This window comes from Pongo abelii, chromosome X (assembly GCF_028885655.2).
Source record: "Pongo abelii isolate AG06213 chromosome X, NHGRI_mPonAbe1-v2.0_pri, whole genome shotgun sequence".
Classification (NCBI taxonomy): Eukaryota; Metazoa; Chordata; class Mammalia; order Primates; family Hominidae; genus Pongo; species Pongo abelii.
The window spans coordinates 76,358,891-76,372,708 of NC_072008.2; positions in this window are offsets into that span (position 1 = coordinate 76,358,891).

The following is a 13,818-nucleotide window of genomic DNA, read 5'->3' on the forward strand; positions in this document are numbered from 1 at the left end:
AGGAGTGAAAGGTTTTTTGGAAGGGAGCAAGACAGCCGTCTCTCTCCTATGTATAAATGGAGAAAATCCACTGTTGTTCATTCCTTTATGGGGTGAAACTTGTAATTCACCCAGAAAGTTTCCAACAGTTCTCATCGTATCACCTGTGGGTCTAGGTGTAGGGAACCTACATGACAGTGTGACTTTGGCTGTTGCTCTGTTCATGAGTATTAATAAAGAACTTATGGCTGGGTGCAGTGGCTCATGCCTGTAATCCCAGCACTTTGGGAGGTTGAGGTGGGTGGATTGCTTGAGCTCAGGAGTTCAAGACCAGCCTGTGCAACATGGAGAGATGCTGTCTCTACTAAAAATTCAAAAAATTAGCCAGGCATGGTGGCACACGCCTGTAGTCTCAGCTACTCAGGAGGCTGAGGTGGGAGAAACACTTGATCCTGGGAGGCAGAGGCTGCAGTGAGCTGAGATGTGCCACCACACTCCAGCCTGGGTGACAGAATGAGACCTTGTCTCAAAAAACTAAAAAAAAAGGGGGCCGGGCACAGTGGCTTACACTTGTAATCCCAGCACTTTGGGAGGCCGAGACGGGCGGATCACAAGGTCAGGAGATCGAGACCATCCTGGCTAACATGGTGAAACCCCGTCTCTACTAAAAAATACAAAAAATTAGCCGAACGTGGTGGCTGGCGCCTGTAGTCCGAGCTACTCAGGAGGCTGAGGCAGGAGAATGGCGTGAACCTGGGAGGCAGAGCTTGCAGCGAGCCGAGATCACGCCACTGCACTCCAGCCTGAGCGACAGTGCGAGACTCCATCTCAAAAACAAAAAACAAAACAAAACAAAAAACTCTTCTGATCCAGATGCCTCACATTTCTTTAGTATTCACACATACAAAGTACTTCGTTGTGTGAGTATCTCAGACCCTTCACAGTTCTTGACAAAACACTGGGGGACATTAACATCTAAGTGGTGGAAAGAGGAAGAGGAGATCAAAAAGGAGACCAAATACGAATGGTCAGAAGTACATACGGAATAGGCCAGGCGCGGTGGCTCATGCCTGTAATCCCACCAGCACTTTGGGAGGCCGAGGCAGGTGGATCACTTGAGGTCAGGAGTTCGAGACCAATCTGGCCAACATGGTGAAACCCTGTCTGTACTAAAAATACAAAAATTTGCTGGGCATGGTGGCTCATGACTGTAGTCCCAGCTACTTAGGAGGCTGAAGCAGGAGAATTGCTTGAACCTGGGAGGTGGAGGTTGCAGTGAGCCGAGATTGTGCCACTGCACTCCAGCCTGGACAACAGAGCATGACTCCATCTCAAAAAAAAGTACATAGTACGTACAGAATAACTAGGAAACTGAATTAATTCAAGGTGATGAAAGTCAATGAATAAGAACTTTCAACGAGGAAGGAATGATCAGCAGTGTCAAACGCTTAGAGAGGTCCAGCAACATTAAGAGTGAAAAGTAGCTATTGACTTTGGCAGTTTGGAGGTCACTTTGCTAAAAGCAATTTCAGTGGAACCATTTTCCAGTACAGTAGGTAGGGATATGAATGGATTTCAGGAAGTAGAGACTGCAAATCAGACTATTGCTATTTGGAGAAGCTTAAAGCTGAGAAGGAAAGTAATTGGCACCTGATTAAGATTCAGGATTAAGGGAGAGTTTTGTAATTTTTTTCTTAATGAGTGAGGCCCTAATGTGTTTAAAGCTGAGGAGCAGACACCACAGGTTGAAATCAGAGAATGGGTAATTCATGGAGCAGGCTGCTGAAAGAGATGGAAAAAGATGGCATTTGGGACACAGGGGGATGGGTGGACCTTGAACAGGAAGATGGAATGGAGATAGGGATGGATGTAAATGTAGTGTTGCTTGTAGTTGTTTCACTGAGGCTGAAGACCGTGTATTTCTAGCGGCACTGATTTGTATTGTTTTGTAGGGTAGAAACATCCAGATGAAGAAGGGGAGAAGGGTGGTTAGCTGTACCCACCCAAGGTTAGAGGTTTGTGGGGCTGGTGTGGTAGACAGGGATGAAAGGGAATTGAGGGCGCTAGTGAGGGAGTAGTTCAGAGAGTCAAGCATGGGGTTAAGAAAGGTTGAGGCCAGGCATGGTGGCTCATGCCTATAATTCCAGCACTTTGGGAGGCCAAAGCGGGAGGATGACTTGAAGCCAGGAGTTCAAGACCAGCCTGGGCAACATAGTGAGACCCCCATCTATAAAAACTTTTTTTTTTAAATTAGCGAGGTGAGGTGGTGCATGCCTGTGAGAGGTGAAGCCAGCTGGACTTCCTGGGTTGAGCGGGGACTTGGAGAACTCTTCTGTCTAGCTAAACGATTGTAAATGCACCAATCAGCGCTCTGTGTCTAGCTAAAGGATTGTAAATGTGCCAATCAGCACTCTGTAAAAACGCATCAATCAGCGCTCTATGCCTAGCTAAAGGATTGTAAATGCACCAACCAGCACTCTGTAAAATGGACCAATCAGCCGGATGTGGGCAGGGACAAATAAGGGAATAAAAGCTGGCCACCCCCAGCCAGCAGCAGCAACCTGCTAGGGTCCCCTTCCATACTGTGGAAGCTTTGATCTTTTGCTCTTCACAGTACATCCTGCTGCTGCTCACTCTTTGGGTCCGCACCACCTTTAAGAGCTGTAACACTCACCGTGAAGGTCCGTGGCTTCATTCCTGAAGTCAGCGAGACCAAGAACCCACCAGAAGGAATGAATTCCGGACATACCTGTAGTTCTAGCTACCCAGGAAGCTGAAGTGGGAGGATCGCTTGAGCCCAGGAGTTCAAGGCTGCAGTCAGCTAGGATCGTGCCTTTGCACTCTAGCCTGGGTGATAGAGTGAGATCCCTGTCTCAGAAAAACAAACAAACAAACAAAACAAAAACCATTGAGAGGGGAAGGAAAAGAGGCCAGGAGGGACTGACAGACTGGGAGGAAAAAGAGGGCTTAAAGGACTAGAGGAGTCCATAAGAGGTTAAAAAACTAAACCAAAAAAAAAAAAAAAACCTCACATGTAGGTGGGGGCCTGAGGGAGCAGAAAGGAGAGGGTGCTGTGGTTCAAATGAAACACTGGGGTTATAGATGTTAGAGGTGAGCAGTTCCAGACCACAATAAAGTTCAAGATGTGGTGCTTTGTGTGTGGCTGAAGTGCAACAGAGAAGGTAATTGAGAGAGTCAAGGAAATGAGAAGTTGTTGATTGTGTCATCTTCGTAGACAATGAGATCCCCTCGTAAAAGGGTCAGGAATTAAGAGTCGGGAGGGAGATGATGGGCCACATGCCAGTATCTTTACTTAAAAAGAGGAGAGTGAAGGATATGTAAGAATTTGCTAGGCAGACTGGGATGGAGGGGATGGCCATTCTAGCTAGAGGGAGGAGACTGGGAAAAGGCATGGTTGGAAGTGTGAAACAGCCTGATCTTTTTAGGGAACTAAAACCAGTATGAGTGATGCTAAGTGTGAGTACAGGAATGTGGCAGCAGATGAGACTGGATTAGTAGGCAGAGCTGACATATGGAGGGCCTTGTGCACTAAACCAAATGATGCAGAGCCACTGAGGGGTTTTAAGCTGAGTATTGACTTAATCCTTGTTTGTATTTTAGATTTTCTAAGGTCAAGTGTGGAAAATTAGATTCAGGTAGGAATAGAGCCCCAGAGACCAGTTGCAGGGCTGTTGCAATTGCCCAAGCCAGGATGAGGGGCGTGGCACTGGCAGTGGAATTGGAGGATGAATTCCAGAGCTATTTTGATATCCCACATGTGTTCTTGCAGCTCTACACCCTTTCACCTATTTTCAGCATGCAATGTGAGGCCTGGTAGGTTTTTCCGTTCAGTTTATGCTCTTTAATGTCCCAGCTCTTCACCCCAGAGGCAGCCTTCAGACCTTTGAGGATGGGGTCCTTATCACTAATATCTCTGCTATGCCCACTCCATAGGGCAGGGGATGAAATTATCCAAAGCTTTTTGGTCTCAGCTAATTTACTTTTCTTTACTTGCTTTTGTTTCTCTCTACCAAATCCTTCAGTTAATCTGAGGCAAGAATTTCATACCTTGAACATTATGGAATCAGGTTATTTCTTTTTCAGTGCTCTGTTGCCTAGAGGTTCGTATGTGACAAATTGAAAGGGCTAACACTATATATGAAAGTTACACTCAGTATATGAAACCGACAGACCCTCTCCCCCAACCCCCACTTAGCACTCTCCCTCCTTTTTCAGGGTTACTCATTGCTGTTTGTAGTAGGCAAAATTCTAAGATGATCCCCAATATTCCTTCATCCCGGTGTATATAGTTTCTCCCTGTCACTTAGTCAAACATGAATCTAGAAACTGCTGTGAAGGGATTGTGCAGATGTAATTAAGTCAGCTGATTTTAAGAAGTAAAGATTATCTTGGGTAAGCCTGACCTAATCAAGTGAACTCTTAAAAAGGACTGGGCTCTTCAGTCACAAAAAGACAAATACTGTATAATTTCACCTATAGGATGTATCTAAAGTAGTGAAATCCATAGAAACGGAAAGTAGAAGGGTTGCCAACAGGGGCTGGGGGAGGGAGGGAGTTTTTTTAAAATTTATTTTTATTAATTATTATTATTATTTTTGAGACAGAGTCTCACTCCGTCACCCAGGCGGAAATGCAGTGGTGCAATCTCAGCTCACTGCAGCCTTGAATTCCGAGGCTCAGGTGATCCTCCCACCTTAGCCTCCCGAGTAGCTGGAACTATAGGTTCATGCCACAATGCCCAGCTGATTTTTTGCTTTTTTTTTTTTGTAGAGTTGGGATTTCTTCATGTTGCCCAGGCTGGTCTCAAACTCCTGGGCTCAAGCAATCTGCCAGCCTCGGCCTCCAAAAGTGCTGGGATTAGAGGCATTAGCCACCGTGCCCAGCCTGAGCTGTTTTTGAATGGATAGAGATTCAGTTTTGTAAGATGAAAAAGTTCTGGAGATCCATTGCACAACAATGTGAATCTACTTAACACTACTGAACTGCACACTTAAAAAGGGTTAAGATGGGCCAGATGCAGCGGCTCATGCCTGTAATGCCAATACTTTGGGAGGTTGAGGTAGAAGGATCACTTGAGCCCAGGAGTTCAAGGCTACAGTGAGCTGTGATCATGCCACTGCATTCTAGCCTGGGCGACAGAGTGAGACCCTGTCTTAAAAAAAAAAAAAAAAAAAAAAAAAAAAAAAGTTAAGGTGGTAAATTTTATGTTGTGGGGTTTTTTGTTGCTGCTGTTGTTGTTGTTTTGAGATGCAGTCTCGCTCTGTTGCCCAGGCTGGAGTGCAGTGGTGTGATCTTGGCTCACTGCAACCTCCACCTCCTGGGCTCAAGTGATTATCTTTCCTCAGCCTCCCAAGTAGCTGAGACTACAGGCACCCGCCACCACTCCCAGCTCATTTTTTCTTAATCTAATTTTTTTTATTTTTATTTTTAGCAGAGACGTGGTTTCACCATGTTGACCAGGCTGGTCTCAAACTACTGGGCTCAAGCAATCTTCCCGCCTCGGCCTCCCAAAGTGCTGGGATTACAGGTTGTTGTGTGTTTTTTAACCACAATTTTAAAAGGGTGGGAGGGAACTGGGCTATTTCTTGTAAGATTCAAAGCGTGACAGGAATTTGACACAAGGGAGATTCTCCATTGCTGACTTTGAAGATGGAGGAGGCCACATCACCAGAATGTGGGGAGTAGAAGGTGGTTACCAGAGGCTGGGAAGGGTAGTGGAGGGGGAGGAAAGGTGGGATGGTTAATGGATAGAAAAATATAGTTGGATAGAATGAATAAGTTCTAGTATTTCATAGCACAATAGGGTGACTATAGTCAATAATTTATTGTACATTTAAAAATAACTAAAAGAATATAATTGGATTGTTTGTAACACAAAGGATAAATGCTTGAGGTGACAAATACCCCATTCACCCTGATGTGATTATTATGCATTTATGCCTGTATCAAAATATTTCATGTACCGCATAATATATACACCTACCATGGTACCCACAAAAATTAAAATTAAAAATTAAAAAACAAAACAAGACAAGGAATATGTGTGGCTTCTAACAGTTGAGAGCACCCACCACCCCAACTGCCAGCAAGAATATGGGAACTTCAGTCCTACAGCCACAAGGAACTAAATTCTGCCACAACTACATGAGTCTGGAAGAGGACCTTTAGCCTCAGATGAGTTTGAAGACTGGCCAACACCTTGACCCTGAGCAGAGGACCCAGTTAACCTGTGCCTGGATTCTTGATCCATGGAAAGTGTAAGAAAATAAATGTGTGTGTGTGGGGGGGAGGGTTTATTGTTTTTTAAATGAATTTTTATTTAGAGATAAAGTATTGCTACATTGCCCAGGCTGGAGTGCAGTGGCTGTTCATAGGTGTGATCATATCGCATTACAGCTCCAAACTCCTGGGCTCAAGCAATCCTCCTTCCTGAGGCTCCCAAGTACCTGGTACCACAAGTGCACACTACTGTACCCTTAAATAAAAATTAAAAAAAAAATTAAGACTGGGCACAGTAGTCCCAGCACTTTGGGAGGCTGAGGCAGGCAGATTGCTTGAGCCCAGAGTTCCAGACCAACCTGGGCAACATGGTGAAACTCCCATCTCCATTTAAAAAATGTATATATATAGACTATATCTAGAAACAGATACATAAATTCTTATACAATTAATTTCCAGAAGTGTACAAGAAATCACTTTGTTTTTGAGACAGAGTCTTGCTCTATTGCCCAGGCTGGAGTGCAGTGGCATGAACTTGGCTCACTGCAACCTCTGCCTTCTGGGCTCAAGCCTCTCCCGCCTCAGCCTCCCAAGTAGCTGGGATTACAGACGAGTGCCACCATGCCCAGCTAATTTTTTTGTACCTTAGTAGAGACGGGGTTTCACCATGTCGCCCAGGGTGGTTTCCAACTCCTGAGGCTCAGGCAATCTGCCCACCTCAGCCTCCCAAAGTGTTGGGATTACAGGAGTCAGCCACCGTGCCAGGCCAAGAAATCACTTTGTTTACAAAACCAAAACATGTTGAAATCAATGGAATTGGGATAATTTTGTGGGATTCTAAATACAAATGGTACACACCTGATTTGAAACAGAGAAAAGGTGTTAATTACAGAAGTCTGATTGCAAGTGTTAATTTCATAACACTCCAACATGACTATAAAATTTCTTTAATCCAATGTATACTTATTACAAAATTCTTTTCTTTTCTTTTTTTTTTTTTTTTTTTGAGACGGAGTCTGGCTCTGTCACCTGGGCTGGAGTGCAGTGGCGCAATCTCAGCTCATTGCAACCTTCGCCTCCCGGGTTCAAACAATTCTCCTGCCTCAGTCTCCCGAGTAGCTGGGACTACAGGCGTGTGCCACCATGCCCGGATAATTTTTTGTATTTTAGTAGAGACGGGATTTCACCATGTTGGTCAGGCTGGTCTCGAACTCCTGACCTCGTGATCTGCCCGCCTCAGCCTCCCAAAATGCTGGGATTAAAGACGTGAGCCACTGAACCCGGCTACTTATTATAAAATTCTGTAAGAATTTTTCATTACTCTGGCCGGGTGCGGTGGCTCACGCCTGTAATCCCAGCACTTTGGGAGGCCGAGGTGGATGGATCACGAGGTCAGGAGATCGAGACCATCCTGGCTAGCACGGTGAAACCCCGTCACTACTAAAAATACAAAAAATTAGTTGGGCGTGGTGGCGGGCGCCTGTGGTCCCATCTGCTTGGGAGGCTGAGGAAGGAGAATGGCGTGAATCCGGGAGGCGGAGGTTGCAGTGAGCCGGCCATCAAGCCACTGCACTCTAGCCTGGGCAACAGAGCGAGACTCCATCTCAAAAAAAAAAAAAATAATAATAATTTTTCATTACTCCTAAATGTAGAGTTTGGAACACTCTCTTCAGAAACAGCAACTACATATTTTGCCATGTTATAATTGATTAATAAAAAGGATGTTTATCTTGGCTAACATGGTGAAACCCCGTCTCTAATAAAAATACAAAAAATTAGCTGGGCATGGTGGCGGGTGCCTGTAGTCCCAGCTACTCCGGAGGCTGAGGCAGGAGAATGGCGTGAACCCAGGAGGCGGAGCCTGCAGTGAGCCGAGATCGCGCCACTGCACTCCAGCCTGGGCGACAGAGCGAGGCTCCATCTCAAAAAATAAAAAATAAATAAATAAAAAGGATGTTTATAAAAAGGTTAAAAAGTATTATAAAAAACTAAATTTGTGATTGCTAGTGTACCAATACTTTATTTTAGAAATTTATTTATGGAACTGGCAATTGTTCCTTGTTTATTTATTGTTTGTTTGTTTGTTTTTGAGCTAGAGTCTAGCTCTGTCACCCAGGCCGGAGTGCAGTGGCTCGATCTAGGCTCACTACAGCCTCTACCACCCGGGCTCAAGCGATTTTCCTGCCTCAGCCTCCAGAGTAGCTGGGATTACAGGTGCCCACCACCATGCCTGGCTAATTTTTTTGTTGTTGTATTTTTAGTAGAGATGGGGTTTCGCCATGTTGGTCAGGCTGGTCTTGCACTCCTGACCTTAAGTGATCCGCCCACCTTGGCCTCCCAAAGTGTTGGGATTACAGGCGTGAGCCACCGCCCCTGGCCTGAAGGTATTTTATTGATTGATTGATTGATTGATTGATTGAGACGGAGTCTCGCTCTGTCGCCCAGGCTGGAGTGCAGTGGTGTGATCTCGGCTCACTGCAAGCTCTGCTTTCCGGGTTCACGCCATTCTCCTGCCTCAGCCTCCCCAGTAGCTGGAACTACAGGTGCCTGCCACCACGCCCGGCTAATTTTTTGTAACTGAAGGCATTTTAAAGAAAATATTGAGATGTAGCATTAACGGAGAGATTGCTCATAACCCATTTAAGATTTTAGTAACTGGCCGGGCACGGTGGCTCACGCCTGTAATCCCAGCACTTTAGGAGGCCGAGGCGGGCTGATCACTAGGTCAGGAGTTCAAGACCAGCCTGGCCAACATCATGAAACCCCCGTCTCTACTAAAAATACAAAAATTACCTGGGCGTTCGGGGCGGGGGGCACCTGTAATCCCAGCTACTCGGGAGGCTGGGGAGGCAGGAGAATTGCCTGAACCTGGGAGGCAGAGGCTGCAGTGAGCTGAGATTTTGAGACAGAGTGAGACTCAGTCTCAAAAAAAAAAAAAGATTTTAGTAACTTTTATCCTGTTTTAATAATACTGACTCAGAAACTATAATGTATACTTTATAATTTACTTCCTAGATGACACTTGATTTTCTTCAAGAGCAAGATAGTTGCCCTGTGCAGTTGGTCTCCTTGAAAACTATTTTATTTCTATCATAATTTCCTGTGATAAATATTTTGACCTTCTAAAATTTCAGAATATTGCACCAAGTAGAAAGAAAATAGGTTTTTTCTCTTTTCTTCTTCTTCTTTTTTTTTTTTTCTGAGAAAGAGGGAATGAGAACTTTAGTGTTCTTTCAATAGCGTTCTTATTTGTAGAAATGTATAATAGTGTCCTAGTAAGACTTGACAATAACTCAGGTCTTCATCATATTTTGTGATAAAACTTTTGATTTAAAAAAACCTCTGATCTATTTATCATGGCAAATGGATAGAGCTTTCCTGCCTGTTTTCTTTCTTTTCTTTTTTCTTTCTTTCCTTTTTTTTCCTTTGAGCTTAGATTTTTAGAAGCACATATTTAAAAATCAGGTATAAGACTGGATGCAGTGGCTCATGCCTGTAATCCCAGCACTTTGGGAGGCCGAGGCAAGCAGATCACCTGAGCTCAGGCGTTCAAGACCAGCCTGGGCAACATAGCGAAGCACTGTCTCTACAAAATATACAAAAATTAGCTGGGCATGGTGATGTGCGCCTGTAGTCCCAACTACTCAGGAGGCTGAGGCAGGAGAATCGCTTGAGCCCGGGAGGCGGAGGTTTCAGTGAGCCGAGATCGCACCACTGCACTCCAGCCTGGAGACAGAGCAAGACTCCCTCTCAAATAAAAAAAAAATCGGTTATAGGTTGTGTCCATATGTCATCTCAGTTACCATCCAAAACTATGATCAAAATGTATTTAGACCAAACTACAGAATGAAGTTTTATTTCTTCTTTTCCCTTCCATTTTTAACCAGACTGTTTTAGTATCATATAAAGTTAATATTTCACATAATGTTGTGCTACCTATGTCAAATGACTATCTTGCCATACAAAAGCAGAAAATATTGCAATACTCCTTTCTTTCTGTTTGTAAATTCAGTTAATTTCTTGGCAAACACTTTTATTTTCATTAATATGCAATCAAAACTTAACAATTTCAAATTGTATTATGAGAGGGTATATTTCTTTAAATATATTATGGCTATACAAAAGCACATCAAATATTTACTTTATGACAGAGAACAGTATTTACATTTGTTCTCCAAAACAACATAAAATACAACTTTAAAAACATTTAGATGAAAATTTGAATAATCTTGACACTAAACAGCTAGATCTTAAACACATAGTATCATAAGGAAAACTCAGGGGACAAGCTATGTTCACATGATACAATGGGATTCAGGGCAATTCAAAGATCTCTGTGCACCATGATTTCACAAATAGCACAAGTAAGTGCTTCTCGAAACAAGAAGAAGCCATTTCAACATTTACTATTAACATACAGTGGCTCTCTGACAATACCTGCCATCCTAATGTAGATGCACAGGAACTTTTAACTCACCCTAGATATATTTTAAATTGTTTACATATAAACAGTTTTGCCAAAAAAGTAGTTTAAATGTCTGCACGAATTTGATAACAAGTTCAAAACTGTAATAGTTCTTTTTTTTTTTTTTTTTTTTTTTTAGAGATTCTTGCTCTGTCACCCAGGCCGGAGTGCAGTGGCACAAACACGGCTCAGTGTAGCCTCGACCTCCCAGGCTCAAGCAATCCTCCCACCTCAGCCTCCCGAGTAGCTGGGACTACCAGAGCATGCCACCACACCCAGCTGATTTTTGTATTTTTAATTTTTTTTTGTAGAGACAGGGTTTTGCCATGTTGCCCAGGCTGGTCTTGAACTCTTGAGCTCAGGCAATCTGCCCATCTTGGCCTCCCAAAGTGCTGGGATTACAGATGTGAGCCACCTCATCCAGTCTGTAATAGTTCTTACAGTGTTATAGTGAACACATATTACAACACATTCCATATCGTGTCATATTAGGTGAAAATATATCAGAAAATGAGTCTTCATTAACAAGGTACAACCAACGTTTATCCAAAATTAAGTACCTTTTCCCCTTTAAGTCAAAATAGCATAATACCATGATATTATGGCTTTGTGTCTTTTCTGATGATATCTCAGTCTGATTTCAAAAAACAGAGAAAAAGCTGGGTGTGGTGGTGCACACATGTAGTCCCAGCTACTTGGGAGGCTGAGGTGGGAGGGTGCCAGAGCAAGATCCTGTTTCTAAAAAAAAAAAAAAAAAAAAAAAGGCCAGGTGTGGTGGCTCACGCCTGTAATCCCAGCACTTTGGGAGGCCAAGGAGGGTGGATCACGAGGTCAGGAATTCGAGACCAGCCTGGCCAACATGGTGAAACCCCATCTCTACCAAAAATACAAAAATTAGTCGGGCGCAGTGGCGGTTGCCTGTAATCCCAACTACTCCGGAGGCTGAGGCAGGTGAATCACTTGAACCCAGGAGGCAGAGTTTGCAGTGAGCTGAGATCGCACCACTGCACTCTAGCCTAGGCGACAGAGTGAGACTCTGTCTCAAAAAAAAAAAAAAAAAGGAAAATTAATAAGAAAAGAAAAGAAGTGGGGATACAGATATGTTTGAATGACAAAGCCATTAAGTTTGACTTAAGACCTTTACCTCTGTGTTTATTTATTTATTTATTTTTGAGACAGAGTTTCACTCTTGTTGCCCAGGCTGGAGTGCAGTGGTGTGATCTTGGCTCACTGCAACCTCCACCTCCCAGGTTCAAGCAATTCTCCTGCCTCAGCCTCCAGAGTAGCTGGGATTACAGGCACCCGCCACCACACCCGGCTAATTTTTATATTTTTAGTAAAGAGGGGGTTTCACCATGTTGGCCTGGCTGATCTCGAACCCCTGACCTCAGGTGACCCGCCTGCCTTGGCCTCCCAAAGTGCTGGGATTACAGGCGTGAGCCACCACCTCCAGCCCTACCTCTGTGTTTAAATGAGGGTAGAGATAGGAAAACTGTAAAAGACAAAGGAAGAAACACCTTGAATTACATGTTTTATGTGAGATGAAAACATTTTCCTTTAAAGCTGTGTAACTGGAAACATCTTCTGGACAAGGCAATACAAAAACACTACATTACAGCATTGTGCAATGAATACACACACTGCATTTCACAATAACTGAAAACTATTGGGGATAACCACCTCCAATGACTACTGATTCAGAGAATAAAAAGATTAATGGTTCCAAATTACTTGAGACTTAGGTAAAATAAAAATAAACAAACAAAAAACTGTTTTTTTTTTTTTTGAGACAGGGTCTTGCTTGGTCGCTCAGGCTGGAATGCAGTGGTGTGATCTTGGCTCACTGCAACCTCCACCTCCCTGGGCTCAGGTGATTCTCCCATTTCAGCCTCCTGAGTAGCTGCGCCCACAGGCAAGCGCCACCACGCCCAGCTAATTTTTGTATTTTTTTTTTGTAGAGATGGGGTTTCACCATATTGTCCAGGCTGGTGTCAAACTCCTAGGCTCAAGCGATCCTCCCGCTTTGGCCTCCCAAAGTGCCAGGATTACAGGTGTGAGCCACTGTGCTTCCCCCCAAAATAACTATTTTTTAAATGGCAGTATATATGGTATGCAATAAGACTCCCATAAATCTGGCAGAGTCTTTTTTTTGTGCGAAGTGGGGAGGGCAGTGGTCAAATGTAGCATATTTAATAGTGACTACATTAAAGAAAAATATAAATCCAACTTCAATGCTTTTTCTTTTTTAAACAATGTTTTCTTTTTATTCAAACCAATTCAAACTTTATAAAAATTTTAATGTTGCAAGATAATACAATCACTTACGAAGACCAATTGTACAATCAAGTTCTAACCAAGATAATGTTTACTAATCTAACAAGATCAAGATAAAACATTTGCCAAAGGAAAATATAGATAACACAAAAAATACTGTCATAGGAATCTAAGATCATCTAATACTTAAAAAAATAATAGTTCTAGTTGTCTTTATATGTTATGACAATTTATAGCAGAGTTTAATAACAGAAAAAGCAACAATGTCTATATTGGTAGGATAAATTTAAGATTTTTATGTGCAAGGCCACTTAAAAAGAGGACAAACCACAGATGAAAATGAAGGCAACAGAAAAATTCAACTTTTCACAACCAAAAAATTAGTGCAACCTTAAAATAATTTGGAAAAGGATGTTCTAAAAGATATGTTGCAGATCTGTGTTCTATTGTCTAAGATTATATCAATGTATAATTCTAAATCTTTCTAAAGTGTAAGATTAAAAATATGTAATCTAATGTACAAGGTATATGTAAATTCTGTGTTTTATCACATAGGTATGTCTCTTCAACACTAGCTTTTGAAAATGGGCCATTTGAAGAGACAACAATTTTTAGGCCAGTAATTACAGGCATCCATCATGCCTGTAACCTCCAGCACTTTGAGAGGCCAAGGCAGGAGGATCACGTAAGGCCAGGAGTTCAAGACCAGCCTGGGCAACATAGTGAAACCCAGTCTCTAAAAAAAAAAAAAAAAAAAAAATTAGCTGGGTGTGGTGGCTCGTGGTGGGAGGATCACTTGAGCCCAGGATCCTCCCACTGTGATCCTCCTACCACACACCACCATGCCCTGTGATCGTGCT